Here is a 16,899-nt window from a genome sequence, read left to right as displayed (position 1 = left end):
GCGCATTGCAGTAGTCCAAGCGAGAGATAACTAGAGCATGCACCATTCTGGTGAGACAGTCCATGGGCAGATAGGGTCTCAGCCTGCATACCAAATGGAGCTGGTAAACAGCTGCCCTGGACACAGAATTAACCTGTGCCTTCATGGACAGCTGTGAGTCCAAAATGACTCCCAGGCTGTGCACCTGGTCCTTCAGGGGCACAGTTACCCCATTCAGTTTACAGCAGTATCAAACCACTTTAAACTGTTATGGTGGTTTCTCCCAAAGACTCCTGCGAACTATAGTTTGTTAAGGGTGCTGAGAGTGGTTGATAGGCTCCTATTCCCCTCACACAGCTACAATTCCCAGAGTGGTTTAACAATCACTCCCTCTTCCTGGGAAACCAACTTTGTGGTTGGTTTCTTCTCTTTCTTATATCTCTCACTTCACACTGATTAGCAGCAACAATCATTGTTCCCTGTGTCTTTTTAGAGTAAGATTTTAGTAAGAGTGGTCTAAGGCTCCAGGACCCTTCAGTGCATTGACCTGGGGAGGGAGGAATATGTACATTCACAGGTGAAAATATACTTTAATTTAATTTAATTTTTAACAAGATGAATGACTTTCCCATGCATGAAAACCAAACTGTCAGCTAACGTGTCATTTAAGCTTAATAGAGGCAATGTTCATTGGATCATCATTGGGTTTCTGCAGGATGTTTCAAAGACATCCCGAATGTTTGGATTCTAATTAGGCTGAACAGGCATGGCGAGTTCACAACAACAGTTGAGGCATGACACGGTTCGCACTGCCCTTCCCTTCAGTGTTAGATGTGGTCCAGCAACAGAACTCTCTGAGATCCTGACTCTGAGATATCAAAATATTTGCCAAAAGCTCTCGCACGAATCAAACACACATGATGTGAAACAATGATATTTGATAGTTCTGTATGTGTACACTTGCCTAGCATCTGCCTGCAGTGTGGCACTGTTACTAATCCTAAATTCAGGTAACTCATTGTTTTTCAGAAAAAGAAACAAAGAAGAATACACACACACCCGTTGGGATGCATGAATTATTATTACAGAATTCAAATATATGTACATAAATTTCTACCATCAAACTGTCGCCTGTGAAACACCTCCGTCTCATCTTTCCCATGTCCTCATAGCCTGGATCCCCCATTTTGTTTTCACACTTCATCCTGCATACAAAAATATTTTTTCAAACCACTGCCTTGGAGCTGACTTTGTAATGAAACCCAATGGGCATGTTAAAAACAAAACACGTTCACAAGGAGGAGGAGAACCTCTTACATAGCATGGGGTGAAATATGTTGCCTGAGATATAAACAGATCTTATTGTAATGCTCTCAGAAAATCCCCAGTGCTCTGGGCTTGAAATCAAAGATGTTCGGTTGATGCAGGCAAAGCAAGATAGATTTATTGTGTTGACTTATTTCTAGCACCATTCTGGGTGGCCTCTATAGGCCATTGGCTTGATCCAGCAGGCTCATCTTATCTTCTTATGCTTTCTGTTGTGCAAATGGGTGAAAGCTACCATTATGGTCAAGAATACCACAAAAAGAATTGCTCTTTAAATCAGGCACTTTTGGGCAAGAAAAAGATACAGTGTCAAAAGTGCCTGATGAGTAACTCTTGCTGTTTAAATCAGTGGGACATAAAAGTGCTCATCTTTGGCTGCAATTTACCCAAAGTTCTAGAAATCTCCTTCCTTTCTGTTTTATTCATAATTGCTCTTTCCTTAGGTCAGGAACTGTGAAATTCTCAATCATGTAATCAATCATTTATAGCAAAAAGTTAGCATAACTTCAGTGTGGAGAAATGGCTGATATATTAGTGAGGCAAATTTGGGGTGCAGGCTGTATCTGGCAAGGGATATGATCTGGACAAATTTCAGATAATTTGAATGAAGTATATCTGAAATCTAGCAGGGCCTTCTTAAATACAATTCTTTCAGGTGCAGTTGTCCCGTGTTCCATTTCATGTCTTCCTACCCCAAATAAAAAGAACACACATTTTTTGGTCTTGTCCCTGGGAAATCTATTTTGGAAATGAGAGTGGCTTGAAATGTGATTACATTGTAAAAAGATCCAATAAATCATGAAAAAGCATTAAGAAACTATAATATAGCATTTATAGTCCCTTTTATCCCTCTCCTAAGTTTCCTTTATGTAACTACCTTCCATGCAGTCATGACCATATTCCCCCCTTTTCTGGTCATTATGCTTTGATCACTATCTGATATATAACATCTTAATTATGACATTGATAGTAATAGTTTATATACAAGCTAAAAGCAGAATGATGCCTATCTAAATCTGATATGGTAAGGAACCCTTCCGTCATACAAAGTAGTTCTGTAATTGGATATTAATTTGTGCCTTCCAAGCTAAAAAGAAAGAAATAATATATTTCCATAAGATGTAAAGATCAGTGTTTTCGATCCAGGCCATCAAGAATGTGTCAACATACACTTGAAACACCAGGATGAGTTGCTTCCTATTCCATGTTCATGGCTCCATGTGAAATCAGTCACAAGAGTAGGGTAATAGCATCCTGTATTTGCTAATATTGGAAGTCTGCAGTGGCAAAAAGTGAACTCAGAACTGTAAGTCCAAAGTGACATTCACAAAAGTGTGTTGCAGTTCACAAGAAGAAATATTTCCATTCTATTTTGCACTGCATCTGTAGTGTGTCCAATTCTGGCTGCTACATTTTAAGAAGAGCATTGACCAACTGAAACATGCCCAGAGGAGGGCAGCTAGGGTGGTTAGGAGTCTCTGGAACTAAAGCTTATTAGGAACAGTTGAAAGTGTTTGGTATATTTAGGTCAGAGATGAGAATGTTAATAGAATACATGGCAGTAATTTCAAATACGTATCTGAAGAGTTGTCATACAGAAGATGGGACAGACTCATTCTCTGTTCCTGCAGGGAGCAGGACAATAACTAAGTTGTGGAAATGGAAAGGGAGTACATTTTGACTGAACTTCCTAATGGTAAGGTGTTGACAGTGGAACAGACCGCCTCAGAAGATGGTGGACTCTTCACTGGAAGAACCTGAATGGCCATTTCTCAGTGATGTTGTATTCTACACTGTAGATTCTGCAGGATGCTGGACTTCTAACTCTAAACGTAAAACAGAATATGATTCTATTGCTCTATGTTTATAGGGTACATTGCTTATAGATGCCAGCTAAAATCTTCCTTTCTGAGACATGGCATTTTAATTCTGAGCAATAGGAACAGTTACAATTAGAATATAAGAAAACTGCATTACAGAACAATGATAGAACGGGAAGAACAGGCAGGAAAGTAACTATTAAGCCTTAATGCATGTATTTGGCCACACAAGTACTACAAGGTAGGGCCAAATGTGATGTTTGCCTATGTATAGCTAGCCTAGAAATGAGAAAGGTGTAAAACTTATGAGGCTTCTACCACCATTTCTGCATTTCATGTTGGACGAGCCATAGTTAATATCAGGTTATTCAGAACTGAACAGAAAGTATCTTCCAGAGGTGCAGAAATCTTCTATTGTTGTGTTGTCCATCCTGGCAGCCCGAGCATCCCACTGAAGAAGCAAAAGCAGTGTCCTTCATTATCCCTTGTAATTAACCTATGTAAATGTGTGTTAATGACCACTTTGCCAGCAATTTATTCTCCTCGTTTTTCTGAGCCCTGGGTACTGCTGAATCACAAACAATATTAGAATTAGTTCTTAAGCATCTGGTGGCTACAATTTTTAAAAAAGGAAGATGGTATCAGAATGGAAGGGGAGACTTGAAAGGAGAGGGAGAGAAAGCAATTAAACTGTCAGCCATGATATCTGCCCTTTCTGTTGACTCCCGAAAGGTGATCCCAGCATATTTGTTGATGCCACAAACCTATGTGGAATGCTGATGGGGGCTGCCCTTGTACCTAAACACCTCCTTATTGCTCTAATCTGTTGGTTTTTATGCCGGTAAGATGGGGATTGATTGCTGCTGCCATCCTGCCAAGGATGCCAAGATTATGAGACTGAGACAAGAGACCTCTCAACTTGGCAAGAGACTTGAGTTTATTAGTCGAAGTAGCGTGCAGATGAAATGCAAGGGAGAGGAGATGGTGCAAGGAGGCCAAGAGAATATTGCTCCTGAATGGGTACAACATGCCAGCAAAGCAGGAAGGGAGTAGCAAAGCAATGACATCTCTTTAATTTAACCTTTACATTCAGACACCTATTGCTGGTTTTGTGTTTCTGTGCACAAATTTATCTGAAGTTTTTAATTTGCCTACAGGGCCTTCAGGGGAGCTGTGGGAGCAGTTGTCCTCTGCCTCACACATCCATTTCTCCATAGCATCTGAATTGAGGGAGGCCATATCATTCCATGACCAGGGCCTGGATTTATTGCTGGGCTGGATGAAGGGAAATAAACTGAGCTTGAATCCTGGCAAGATGGAGGCACTCTAGGCAGTTAGTTCCCTTGTCTGAGAAATCGGCCAAATGCCTGCCCTGGATGGGGTTGGGGTCCCTCTGAAGGAGCAGGTTACACAATCTGGGAGTGCTCCTGGGTCCACCTTGGTCCAGCTTTGTCACTGAAGACCCAAGTGGCCTTGGTGGCTAGGAATTGCTTTTACCAGTTTTAGCTAGTATGACAGCTACAACTGTTCTTGGACCAGGGCAGCTTGACAACAGTAGTCCAGGCACTGGCAGCCTCAATAATCGATTGTTGTAATGCATTCTATGTGGAATTTATACACAATTTTTGTCGATTATTGATAATTATTTTATGTTATTTTGTTTAATGCATACCACTTACAGATTTAGAAATTTTTGGTTTAGAATTTTTTTTCTAAAAAAACAAAAGAGTACATGATCTGAAACCTGAGGAGAACAGTGTCTCAGCTCTCCATAAATGCCACCCTTGTTCTGTGATTGATCTATTTTTATGAGACACAATTATTCTCATTTCACTGATAGGAAATTGAAGTATATTAAGAGTACCTGGCATAACTCTTTTGATGGGTAATTTATGGAAGGCCGGGGGTGGGGGTGGGAATCAAGTAGTAATGCATCCTCCATCACAATAGGAGCCCCATTTGTGGATGGGAAAGCAAAAGGAGACAGAGGTACAATATTCTAAATTTGCCTTCACTGGCCTGATACCTTCCCAGTGTTTTGAACTACAAAATCCATCAGCCCCAGCTAGTATGACCAATGATCAGGGATGATGGGAGTTGAAGTCCAAAACATCTAGAGGGCACCAGGCTATGGAAGCCTGCCTAAACCATGAGTTTTGCAACATTTCTGATTACTGAAATGGCAGGAATACAAGCTAGCATCTTAATTTTCTCTGTGAATAATTTCATTCATTCACTTCCATCTGGAATAGAAGCAGCTATAAGGATTCCTTAAAGGCTAATGCATTTAATGTGGCATAACCTTTCATTGGTTAGACACTCCCCCTCTAGTAAATGCATGAGGTGGTCTCCCTGACCAAATTTGGTACACCAACTGATACAAAGGTAAATAGCTCATGAAAGCTTATGGCACATTAAATATTAGTCTTTCCAATGGTGTATTAGGCCTCATGTTGTACTGCATTATTTTAGCAAAGGCAATGTATCTCAACTCCCAAATATCCTAAGAAACAGCTACTAATATGTGCATTATTGTTTAATACAAGGAAAGGGGCTTACATTTCTGCCACTTTCTGTCTTTCTTCTTCGGAAGAACATTGAAAATGCCAACAGTGTCACCCGTGATAGCATTAGGAACAAAAGTGCCAAGCTAACCATTTCAAGAACTTTTCTTGCATTTGTAACCAATGGCACTACCTTTTTTACATTGTCATTGCACTGAGCTGATTAGTTTCCCCGTCCTTTCTTTTGTTTAACTGATTTATTATCACAATAATACAAGTAGAAGTGACAAACAGCTTATGCAAATACATGCATTAGCATAAACATAGCAGCAACAACAAACCCTGCACATTGCTCAGCCAATCAAAGCAATGAAGTTAGGCTAATTTTGTTTAGCTTCTTTCTGTGCCATTTTTTCACTGTGGATGATGCCCAAAATGGCTCACGAACAAACATCACAATGGAACGTCACATCTGAAAAAGCAATTTGTTACAAAGCACATCAAACTAACTCAAACGAGACAAAGTCAGTCCTTCAACAAACACATCATAGCATGAAATTAATATTACAATGGAATGGTGCAATAAAACGTACAAAATCCAAAAGCAAGATTGAAATGAACATGAATTTTAAAATGGGGAATACAACAGCTAGCTCAACTCTTGCTACTGGTAGTTGCTGCTCTTGAAAGCGACCACAAGTATCCCTGTTTCAAGACAGTCTCTTGTGAGTGGAGCTTTCTCGCCAGGCTGGATGCTGGTTCACAGCTGATGCCCTCACTTCTCTTCCAAGGAAAAATCCAAAAGCTACAGTCAGACCATCCTTTTACCAGGACCAATCAAAATGTCAAAAATAATAAACATCAGAGAGAGAGGAGAGAGAGAGAGAGAGAGAGCAGCAGCAGCAGCACACTGCAATCTCAATTTTAAATTCCATTGGTCTCAATGGGATGTGCCAAGGAATACTGCTTGGTACTTTTCCAAAATAATCTTATTTAAATGCATACGACACAATGAACGTGTGTTGTTCTACAGTCTAAGGAACTCTGGTGCATTAAGTGTCCAGGATTCATTGTTTAACCACTTGGTTATTACAAGACCAAGTTAGGTGTATTTAAGGCCGAGTGAGAGTTTCTTGGATAACAAGGAGAAAATGCAGGGAATGTTTCATTGGCCTATGTGCTCAGCTTTCCCCATAGAGATGGTCTACTTCTCATTCCCCCTTGATGCATGCACAAGAGCACCTGCTTACCACAGTATGCTGAAACTCCTGTATTTCCATCCAGACTTCCTGTATACACAGCTGGGTGCAAATTTCATCTTTCTTCGGATGCCATCTTTTCCTTTCATAACAGAAACAAGTGAAATTATTTCTCTTCCCAAATTTGTCTTTATTGAGGCATATTAATCCTACTTGTTTGGGATGTGGGTGGCACTGTGGTTTAAACCACTGTGCCGCTTGGACTTGCCAATCATAAGGTCGGTGGTTCGAATCCCTGCGACGGGGTGAGCTCCCATTGCTCAGTCCCTGCTCCTGCCAACCTAGCAGTTCGAAAGCACGCCCAAAAGTGCAAGTAGATGAATAGGTACCGCTCCGGTGGGAAGGTAAACGGCATTTCTGTGCGCTGCTCTGGTTTGTCTGCAGACAAACGCCGACTCCCTCAGCGTGTAAAGCGAGATGAGCGCCACAATCCCAGAGTCTTTTGCAACTGGACTTAACTGTCAGGGGTCCCTTTACCTTTACCTAATCCTACTTGTAATTATTTTTTTTCAGTTTCAAGTGAACATCTCATATATGACAAAATTTATATACCTCTTAATTTTGAAAACCTCTAAGCATCTTCCAAAAGCCATATAAAATTGTCATTTAAAATATAAAACAAAAATCAAACACTGAAAACAAATTGACATAAATTTGACCTGCCTACCTACCTATGGTGTGCTAAAACTGCATGCTAAAGTTACATGTCTTGGTAGACTTGTCTACTTATCTAAACAAAAACAGTGTTTAGCAGTTGCCAAAAACAATGCAGCATAGGTGCCCACCTAATATTAATGGGTTTGACATCTAAGCCTCAATGCGTGCATGAACCAGAGGTTGGTTGCATTTTATTTTGGAGAAACTATCAGTCAGGGCTTTTTGAAAGGAGAAGAATTGGGAGACATGAAATCTTTCTCCACAAAAAAAACCTCTCACTAACTTTAACAGACTAGGATTTCAGCTGAGAGTTCTGATCCAGCTAAAGCGAGCTCCAGTTAAGCAATGGAAGGAAATGGTCACACTTAATGTGTTCCATTCGTTTCAGTGCGACTTGCAACAGAACTAACTTTAGCCAGATCAGGACTTGTGGCTTGCCTTTCAAGATCTATGCCCCAGAAAGGGGAAATTATCTTAGTTCTTTGCTTGTCGATACAGCTATACTCAAAGCCAAAGCCCATCAGTTTTTGTTTGAGAATCCAGTGAGAATTAGGAGGTCGACTTTGTTTGCTTTCAGCAGAAAACCAGAGAGGGAAATGGACTGTACTCTTGTGTTATGGTATCCATGATTTTATGTAATTTTGGTTTTTGTTTTATTTTTGCAACATTTCCTCTTCCCTTTTGTGTATGCTGTTAGTTTCCATGGTGTGGAGTCTAGATCTGGATTACCAACTAACAAACCCTACCACGGCCAATGTAATCAATGGGATTTAATAAAAATAACAATGATCTGGCCAAAGTGCAGTCCCATTGATTTAAACTGGGGAGTTAAATATGTGCTTAAAGGCACGATTCTATGCTCACTTACTTGGAAGTAAGTTCTGTAAGGGGAGTGGATAGAACTGAGCTGCATTTCTCTAATCAATGGGATTGTGAGAACAGGATGCTGTGCTGGTCTGGGCCTTTGGTCTGATCCTTACATTCTGTATTATTATGACTTAGAATTACTTTATTATGGTCAAATCATGCCCATAATTTATTCCTATAACAATGATGAAATGATTTTCAGAATCGCACCATGGCAGTGAGAGGAAGTAAAAAAGCACGTATGAGTGCATGCCTGTTGTTTTGTTCTATCAATAACTTTTTCGGCAGCTGGGAATGGCTTCCAAAGCCCAAGGCTGGTATTCTGAAGCATATTAGTCATCGTTTATTTCTGTTCCACAGACATATTCCTGCCTGGGTGCCCACACAGGAACAGCAGCATCCCTAGTGATCAGCAGTCAAAACTGATTCCCTGCAATTGGACATCAAGGCAAGCGATATCCCCATGTCAGCTAATGAAGGTTAATTAAACCTAAATGGCTCAGGAGGGAGGGAAGGGTGGATTCCAAAGCCACAAAATGCCCACTGCTCCAGTCCCTCCCATGGCTTGATCATTAATGGTTTTCACATAAGCCTCGGGGCTCATTTGCTTGACAAGAGCAAAGCGGGTAATTTTTACTGTAGAACACTTGCAAAAACAATGCCCTGACTGTGATCAAAAGTGACAGGCAAGTTATGTGAGCAGTTAACTGAAGGTTACTTTTTAGGGCCGAATTACTGAATAGATCAGACATCAGTTAGTTCATACATCAGTGAAAGAGGAAAGAAGGCAGAAGAGTGGGGGGTGGGGTGGACAGAAGACAACAGAACTGGAGAGAAAAGAAGGTGGGACAGAGAAAATATCTTATCCTGGTTCCTTAGAATCCTGACTTGGGATAGGGAATGTGCAAAAAGTTGTTCTCTAGGTGATTTGCAGTAAATCGGCAAGGATTTCTGATTCCCAATTGTTCAACAGCAGCAGCAAGACGACGACTTCTCCCAAGACCAAAGTTAGAGTACTGAAATGAGGAAAGCTTGGGGTATACAGGGTAGGTTTGTAGAAGGACTTGGAGCTCCATTCAGTTCTGGTACTCAAAACACATTGCTGGGATCTGAATTGTGTTTTGTTTTGCAACAGACTTGATTTTGTGGATCCAGTAAGCCTGACGTCTGGTCCACCTTGGCCAGGGAAGCCTTCCCTAACCCTGGTGTTTTGGAGTACAACTTTCATCACATCACTTTAGCAAGGGGTTGATGAAAGGTATAGTCATGTCAGACTCTTCGTGACCCCATGGACCAGAGCACGCCAGGCACTCCTGTCTTCCACTGCCTCCCGCAGTTTGGTCAAACTCATGCTGGTAGCTTCGAGAACACTATCCAACCATCGCGTCCTCTGTCGTCCCCTTCTCCTTGTGCCCTCCATCTTTCCCAACATCAGTGGTCTGTGTGTGTGTGTGTGTGTTGTCTCTCTCTCTCTCTCTCTCTCTCTCTCTCTCTCTCTCTCTCTCTCCCTCCATATATATAGTGAGGGTGCTGATCTAACATAATTTATTAATAGATGATGGCAGCTATGGCAGTGGTAGGAAGGAAAGCAGAGGGGCCAAAAGTAGGTGGAGACAGAGACAAGGACCGGCAGAGCCAAGTAATTCTCGTTGTATTTCTATCCTCTTCTCTTCTGCATAACAGCATAAGAATAGCCTGCTGGGTCTAGGCCTGAGGGCCTTCTGGCGGTTCCCTCACTGCGAGAAGTGACGTTGCAGGGAACCAGGCAGAGGGCCTTCTCGGTAGTGGCACCCTTCCTGTGGAATACCTTCCCATCAGATGTCAAGGAGATAAAGAACTACAATACTTTGAGATTACATCTGAAGGCAGCCCAGTATCGGGAAGTATTAAAGTCTGATGTTTTATTATGTTTTTATATTTTGCTGGAAGCCACCCAAAGAGGCTGAGGAAGCAGGATTCAAGTGCAAGAACACTCCCTCCTCCTGTGGTTTCCAGCAACTGGTATTCAGAAGCAAGTTCTACAATGGTAACCCTGCAGTGAAGGATGCAGAAGCTGACAGCCGGTGCCAATCCCTGTACTGCTTGCAGATCAGAAGACAGACAGGCGGTGAGTGGCTGAGATAGGCGGGCAGTACTTCATTTACCCCAGGGTACCAGATATTTGATTTGTGCAAAACAGCTGAAGCAAACTGTGAAGACAATAAGTGTAACAGAAAGAGGAGCCTGGTAATGCCTAGCAAGCTGAGTTCTCTAATAAAAATTCTCCTGTGTTTTCGTGTGCCTTTCTCCTGATAAACATGATTTTGTATGCTATTTTGTCTAATGTATACATTTTGGGTAAAGCAACTCTCCCTAATGTTATTTTTCAGTAATATGTACATTCATACGCACACTTTACTTGTGTGTGTGTGTTGCACATTTCATGGCTGGAGAACTGTTCTGCAAAATTCAGGAAGTGCAAAATTCACAGGATGTCTGTGTTTTGATTCATGTATTGTTTCAAAAAGTGCGTATCAGCCACATTCCCCCTTGAATATGAATGGAAACATCCTCCATCCCTGACTGCCATTTTATAGAAAGAGAGACCCTTTGCCCACTTTCAAAATGGTCCAGCTGATGGATTTCTTTTCCTTGCAGCCATTTTCTTTTAGTTCAGCCTCAGTAACAAATGACCATTGGAAGAATGTTTAAATTAAAGATTGAGTTCAAATTAACTTATATGAGAGATCTGGTTCTTTTGAGAGAGGTGACAACTGTATGTGGGTGCAAATACAATAATGTTCTTAATATCCCAGCTTTGCGAGCCTTGCCTGGATGAAAATCTAGGGAGTCAAGAAGACTCGAAGTGCTCATTTAATGCCCTCCCCCTGAAAAAGAAAGGTCCCACAAGACCTCTTAGGAAGGGAGAATGCAATTATTTATTGGCAGACAGGTTCCATTCTGGACCTGTCAGCCTTGACGAACGTTGCTTTCGCAAGTGTAATAAACTCTTGCCGGGTTGGACGTTGGCTGATTTGGTCCCTTGGGTTTTAGGAGGGAACGTTGTGATTGCTTCCTCCGCCTCCTCCCAATCTTAATTTTCTCCAATCACATCAAGCCCTCCCCCCCACCCCCGCCTTTTCCAATTTCCAACTCCCTTGGTAAGAAGGTCACCGTGTTCTGCCATAGCCGCAGGCTTGCGGGGCACACCCTAGCCTGATTGATATGGGGAGACTTGACGCAGGCAAGTGCTAAACCTTAAAAAGAACACCCGTTGGCTTTCCGATCACATCCCAAACTCGCTGTCAGGCTGCAAAGGCACCAGGATTTATAGCATTAAAATGAAGCGGCAGCCACGCATCCAGAAAGGAGAACAAAACTGGTGCAAGGGGGAGGGAGCCATTTCAGAACCAGTTTGGGAAATGAAAAAAAGAAGGTCTTAATGTTCAGTTTTGGATCCCTCGCTTTATTTCTGGAAGGAGAAGGGCATAAAATGATAAATGTAATTTGGTTTAGCTTCCGTGGTGCTTTCCGTAAAGGTTCGGCTGGCTGCATTAGCTGGAGTCGTGACGCTTGCTGAGGATCTTGGCGCAGTGAGGGTGGCAGCCTTTTATCGGCGTACTCAGCCTCTCTGTGAAAGGGATGAAGGTTTCCCCTTCAGGAGAAAAGCTCTCCAGAGAGGGGGGACATTAGGATTGCAATCGTTCAAAGCACAAGTCAGGGAGCCTCTTGCAATTCAATCACTGCCAACCTTTCCGATCCTCATGCGGTTTGGGAGTGAGTTTATTGGTCACTCCTTTCTGCTGCAGGGAACTTTATTCCCAGCAGTACAGAATACAGAGATAAGTATCCCCACCACCACCACCCGTTTCCATTCACTGGTGTCCTGTGATCCTTTGGAAGAAGGTGTGGGGAATAAGTCTAATGATTATCCGGAGTGCACGGGTATTGTTATGACTTATTTTAGGGCATGACTATTTCCCAGAAGTGTGCAGTTCAAACCCCTAGTGGGTAGCAGTGGGGCTGAACAGATTGGTGGAGCCACCACCACATCCAGAGTCACACCACCACAAGGCAGAAGGTTGTGGAGGCAAGAGAAGTAATTATGAGTCAGTTTAACTGGACCTGGTTAGGATTCAGAGCATCCTTGCGTGACCCAGCTCTGCTCTCTGTGTATCCTGTTTAGAGGGTATGTGCTACCTAGCAGGGATGCAGGTGGCGCTGTGGTCTAAACCATGGAGCCTCTTGGGCTTGCCAATTGGAAGGTTGGTGGTTCAAATCCCCATGACGGGGTGAGCTCCCGTTGCTCTGTCCCAGCTCCTGATAACCTAGTATTTCGAAAGCACACCAGTGCAAGTGGATAAATAGATACCAATGCAGCGGGAAGGTAAACGGCGTTTCCGTACACTCTGCTTTCCATCATGGTGTTCCATTGCACCAGAAGCAGTTTAGTCATACTGGCCACATGACCTGGAAAAACTCTGTGGACAAACACCTGCTCCCTCAGCCTGAAAGCAAGATGAGAGTTGCAACCCCATAGTTGCCTTTGACTGGACTTAACTGTCTGGGGGTCCTTTTACCTAGCAGTGATAGGGATACTGTTAATGGTCACTTCTGTCCACCTGAAGTTTAAGCAGGTGGATTTGGAAGTTCCACACCAGTGGATTTCTGCCTCATCAACACTCCCTCCATTGTGACAAAATGTGGGGGAGGGGCGCGGAGGCGGATAAAAGTTGGATTGCTCTCGGTCATGTCTGTTGCCCACTGGGACTGGTGGGGGAACAGAGGAAGAACCAACTAATTCTATTTGTATTTATTTTTTATTTTTCTGCTAAATTTATTAGTCATTATTTCTTGCCCAAGGCAACTCAAAGCAACTTCCAAACGAACAAACAAACACAACCCACATAGACACATTAAAACCAAGAAAAACACACATTAGAAACACCCTGCCTTTGTCTCCATCCTCCTCCTGCTGTGTTCTACAAGAGGCAACACTGAGACTCAGGAAGAGCATACTGATGGGCAGTGCCCCTCTCTGGGCTGCATATAAGGAAGGAGACAGGCAGGTGGGGCCTGACTGCAGTTGGTGGGGCCTAAAGGTCCAGCCTCCACTGATTGCTCTGTAGTTCCTTTGGGGAGAGAGAAATAGGAAATCATTCACATTACTAAGAGTCCCTTGGTTCTTCAGAGAAACTTTTCCCTTTACTGGAATGTGTCCTCTTTCCAATTCCAGAGAGAGCCTTTCAGGTTTTAAAAAAGGGGGTGGGGTGGAAAACCATTGGAAAACTCATACCATTAAATAAGTAGTAACCTCCTCCTTCACTCCCCCCCCCCACTTCCGCCATGATTTTTTGGGAGGGTTTTGTTTTCCCTGATGAATGGGTGAAAAATATATCTTCAAAATGTTCAGCACCACTCTAGTTTTAACAATGGTATTAACGTCCCATTTGTTGCTTCTCATCACATGGCTTTACTGCATTGGGTTTTGTTTTGTTTAAACATGAAAATCCAGCATTTTGTAAAACTCTTGGCATGCAATTATTCCCTTCTGAGAGCACAGTGCCTGCCCACAGAGATGTCCCCCATTCAGCAGGAGGTAGGGAAAGGATGCATTTCCACAAGCCGATTGCCCTTCTGAAAAGCTTCCTGGAGGGTCATGTGCCTGTGGGGAGAGGGGAGGGCCGGAGGCAAAAGTGGATGGAGCAATGGGGTGTATTTCTAACCATTGATCAGTGGTTTGGTTTCTGCACGTGCTCATTTCCCTCTCCTCATTGTCATTCTATCAACCATCTAGGCAGGCAAGCAGCACTACCAGAATTCAAGGGCACATTCCAGCATTAAAGGAGGATGTGACTCAAGGTCAATGAAAGGCAAGTCCTGATGAAAGAAGAGGTGTCTGGGGAAGGGGTGTTGCCTCCAAGCCTTGGGAAGGTTTGGCTTCCAAGCCCGAAATTACCCATCTCTGCCATAAAGGAGAGCAGAGTTAGAGTTGAGATGAGGTAGTGGCAACACTCCAGTGGCAACATTTGCAGCATGGACCCAATCTTCCCTGCTCAAAGGACAAAGGTGATTGTGAAAGCCTCAATTAATTCTGCAGTTAGGTCCCAGCATGAGTGGAGAGGCCAGGATGTCAATGCACCACTAGTGGGTGGTGGTTTCATCTTATAAGGGCACTTCAGGCAAGAAGACCAAGACATACAAGGCACCAGTTTTCCCAACATAGGCCCTGGGGTTTTCCCTCAGCTTTCCCTTAACCATCCACATAGTCTTCAAGTGACTTTAAGTACCCTGGTTATTTTAATCTGTCCGAATCTGCATCTGATTGGCCATCTTGCTCTTTATTCTTGTTATTGTGAGTTGCTGGGCTTTTTTTGTAATTGTCAGCATTATAGTTTTTAAATGGTTGTGAGACGACTTGGACATTAATAATTTTTTCCCCAAAGGTGGGTTAACACCCCACAAAAAAATCTCTCAGATAAATAAATGCTTAATACTCCTTCACCTTCTGTGTTGAATCTCCTGCACCAATTAACACTTGATCTGAGAATGTGAGACTTGGCAATTGGTCAGGAAACTACATCAGGTATAAGCTTTCTTGGCACACTGGGTTTTGCTGTTGAAGCAACTCGACAGCATTGATGGACTCATAAACAGCCTGGATGTGGGGGGTGGGGTGGGGGAACTTGCATATTAGAAAGAGACAAAAGATCATAAATGGGAGGAGAGGAAGCTTACATTCAAAGAACAAGCAACGGATTTGGCATGGTAGCTAGGCAGACTGCAGGAAGGCAAATACAGGAGCTGGGTGGCCAGCCTCCAGGAAACCATCAAAATATCATGATGGACTTGCTGAATGTCCAGATGCAAATGGCTACAAATGAGTATGCAAATACCTTTCTTAAACAAAAACTGATGAAATGAGAGCCAATTGAAGCCCCCAAGACCTGATGAGAATAATTAGAGCAGCATTTGACATAAGCCCTGACAACAAAACAGTAACACAAAAGCCTGGCTTGTTGAACATGTGCTTGAGACACAGGAATTAATTGTCCAAGCCATTGTTGATACACTCCAATATGCTAGCTGTTCCACACATTTGCTTAACTTGTATATGTATGTTATATTATTGTTTTTAAATGCATCCTGTCTACTGCATGACTTGGTGTGTTTTTCTGTAATATTTGGCTATACAGACTGTTCATTCTTGGCACTCCCGTTCACTGTTGGCTGGTTGCATTGATTGACTATGTGCAGAAGAATCCCAAACGTATTTCTTTAAAATACAGTCTTTATTCCATTGTGCTCACAATCTATGCATTCATTTGAGGCCTAAAATCTTCCTCTGTAATAAGATTTGAAAGGTGGAATCTATTCAGTCATATACTTGTGACAGATGTCACTGAAGATGACTAGCAGTGGACTTTGCATGTACTACATAAACTAGATCAGGACAAACTAAAATTTGAAATACTGCTGTTGCTGGCACCTATCTATTTCAAGAGACAATGGAGTGCACCTTTGAGGGTGAAGTCAAACCACTGCATCTGCTGCACCAAAGTGACCTCCCCAGGGCAAAAGCCTGGGCAATGTGTACAATGTGTTGTCCGCTGGTGTGGTCCAAATGAAAGGAGAGCAATATGTTTGGCACCAGCTAGAAGTAAGGAAAGGGGAGACAGGCTGATAGACATCCCTGCCTCACAGCAAGCTCTGAATACATGACCTTGACTCTTTCTGCAAGATTCATTACTTTGTTCAGATTTTGAATTATTGGGAAGGAGGGTCTCCATCTTCATTGTTTTATTCATTGTCTTTGAACCCATGGACCTCCAGAAATTGTTGGACTACAACTCTCATCAGTCTCAGCCAGCACAGCGAAAAGTCAGGGGTTATGATAAAACAAAGTCAGGAGACCCTTCTCTCCAATTGTCATTGTGTTCCTCACAGAACCCTAGATTTCTGTGAGTGAAACAACAGTCCCCAGGAATCTGAGGGAATCTGAATCTCCCTGCTATAGTCAACGGAGCATGCTTGTTTTCCCTGGAAGGGTATTTATTTATAAAGGGCTTCCTAAATCCCCTTCCTGGCCCAGAGCCCAACTTGTGCCACTGAGGCGGGCTGCAGTGGCAATGGCAGAGGCAAGAGCTTTACAGAAGGTGATGCCAAGTAGCTGTAGACAACCATGTGGTCACATCGTATACCATTCCAGCTGGAGGCAAGCACACTGGGCCCCAGGACTGTCCTGCCTCCATCTGTTCTGTCAAGAGGAAAGCTGTGCTGTGCAGTTACAGCCCAACTGTAGGCATACGAATAAAAATTCATTAAGGAACAATCAAGATGGTTAACAAGTGAATACCTTGTTGTTTGTTGTATAGCAAGTGATATTACATAGACCGTGGGTAGGCAAACTAAGGCCCGGGGGCCAGATCCGGCCCAATCACCTTCTCAGTCTGGCCCGTGGACAGTCCAGGAATCAGCGTATTTTTACATGAGTAGAATGTGTGCTTT

Source organism: Podarcis vaucheri, assembly GCF_965113315.1.
Source record: "Podarcis vaucheri genome assembly, chromosome: 2".
NCBI lineage: Eukaryota > Metazoa > Chordata > Lepidosauria > Squamata > Lacertidae > Podarcis > Podarcis vaucheri.
Note: the sequence above shows the minus strand (reverse complement) of the source record.